This window comes from Sturnira hondurensis, unplaced genomic scaffold, assembly GCF_014824575.4.
Source record: "Sturnira hondurensis isolate 20B ecotype Veracruz unplaced genomic scaffold, ASM1482457v3 Scaffold0016561, whole genome shotgun sequence".
Lineage (NCBI taxonomy): Eukaryota > Metazoa > Chordata > Mammalia > Chiroptera > Phyllostomidae > Sturnira > Sturnira hondurensis.
The window spans coordinates 270,481-272,736 of record NW_028089192.1 but is presented as its reverse complement, the minus strand read 5'-3'; the positions used below and the strand labels follow the sequence as shown (position 1 = coordinate 272,736).

The window sequence follows — 2,256 nt, the reverse complement described above, 5'->3', positions numbered from 1 at the left end:
GGATCCCTTTTAAAGTTAATGATTGTCCAACCTCTATACTATACATGTGAAATCAATATTAAATAGTACTGAACGTAAACTGTAACTGAAAAATGAATTGAAAAATCAAAAATAAATAAAAATTAAAAAGCCCATACTTTTCTGAAGGAGTAACTATGTGCCTTTGTGAAACAATGATGAATCTTAAGTAGTGACACCAGTCCCCTACTGCAGCAACCCTAAACTTACTATGTTAAATTATCTAGTTATATTTAGGTGCAAAGGCCCTGTATGTAATGTTCCATAAGTGAGTCTCATTCAGTAGGAAATAGCAAAAGTAACAGTAAATTATTAGCGATAAACAGCAAAATTTTTGTCTTACGCTGGAGAGTACGGCTAATGGAAAGAAATGAACGGATATTGTCATCAGTCATATGGTGGAAACCTCTTGACAGCAAATAGCTAAAATAATCTGTAGCCTGAATAATGTAAATAATTCACTACCAACGTTTTTCGAAAGTGATATATAGTTAAAAGCAATAATTTCTGTTTCCTAATAATTGGAAGATACTTTTCCTTTTCATAATTTTTTAAGTATTTAAACACTTTAAAATACTAAGATCACTTAAAAGTCATACACCTACGACCTATATGGCAGTATTCTGAATAATTCAGCTTTGACCAAACCTACCATATCAAAATATCAGTCAAAGAAAACAGTGGCCACCATTCACTGAGCTCCTTTCTGAGGCTCTATCCTGCTCCACTGAACTGCAATTACTCCTGAGTCAGTACTCAGCTACCTTGCAGTTCAGACACATTTGAGTATTTAGCATTTAAAAATAATTCCTCACCCAAGGATATGTTTTTACTGATTTTTTTAAAAAGAGGAAGGTGGGGGGAGAGAGACAGGTAGATAGTAAGAGAGAAACAGTGATCGGTTGCCTGCTGTTTGTGCCCCGGCATCAGGGACAATGAAAATATCAATGAGATACAACTGTACATACGTCAGAAGGACAAAATCCTGACCACTAACACTACCAAATGCTGATGCAATGTGGAACAAAAAAAAATTTTCATTCACGGGTGGCGGGAAGGCACAATGATGCAACCATTTCGGAAGACAGTTTGACAGTTTCTTTAAAAAAATTTTATTTATTTATTTTTCATTAAAATTTTTTGGCCGTTTTTAAAAGGAAGATTTATTTGACAAGCTTCACCTAGCGCAATACACCTAAAAGGAACTCACGATGCAATGAAAGACATAAATCAAGGCCTCAGAATTTCATACAAACACCAAAACCAAAATCCTAAAATATTGGTATTGCGTCTCAAGTTTTCCCCATTAACTTAAAAAAATAAGCTTAACCTTACATGTTTTAGAAGTTATTAAATGAAAACTAGAATTAACAAACATGCCAAATGTTTCACTTTTAATTGTAGAGACAGCTCCTATATTAAGTTTTACCAAAAAAAAAAGCATGTCTTTCAACATGTTTCCAAACAGTGTTCAAGGTAATGTGGTATAAAAGCAACATTGAACATAATTCAACTGCTTTAACCTAAATATACTTACTGCTTAAGTACATCCTACAATAAAACTAACTTGAGAAAAACTGAAAATTGTTTAACAGTTTATAGTTTACTCAACTTAGTTGTTACATCCTAGATGATATATATGTTAAAAAATACTTAAGTCTTTAGAACAATCCTGATTTTCATTTAAAGCATAAATCACAAGCTAGTATTGCAAAACTCTTAAGTTTCATTTTTTTCATTAAAGTAATATTGACCAAGAGTCAGTGACAAGGATCGATTACATTCCCCATCCACCACTCATACTGGATATGCTAAACATCCTTCCCATTCCGTTCACTCAAAAATATGGAATGCTTCATGAATTTGGGGGTCGTTCTTACGCAGGGGCCATGCTAATCTTCTCTGTATCATTCCAATTTTAGTAGATGTGCTGCCGAAGTGAGCACTATTTTTTATTAAAAAATTTAATTGTTGTTGAAGTTAAGTTGTCTCCATTTTCTCCCCACCAATTTTCCCCAACCCACCCCCACCTCTACCCTCAATTCTTCCTCCCTTTAGTGTTGTCCATGGGTCCTTTGTACATGTTCCTTGAAGACTCTTCCCCTTCTTTCCCCCATGATCCCCCTCCCCCTCCCTTCCAGTTACTGTCAGTTTGTTCTTTATTTCAATGTTCCTGGCTGTATTTTGCTTACTTGTTTGTTTTGTTGATTAGGCTCCACTTATAGGTGAAGTCATATG

General features: G+C 34.5%; 1 non-coding gene across 1 annotated transcript; it reads right to left on the bottom strand.

Moving 5' to 3' along the window:
* Nucleotides 1-1,857: 1,857 nt before the first annotated feature.
* Nucleotides 1,858-1,964, bottom strand: LOC119001042 (U6 spliceosomal RNA). The gene has a single exon (XR_005069472.1). It is a non-coding gene; the product is annotated as a U6 spliceosomal RNA (small nuclear RNA).
* Nucleotides 1,965-2,256: the final 292 nt, after the last annotated feature.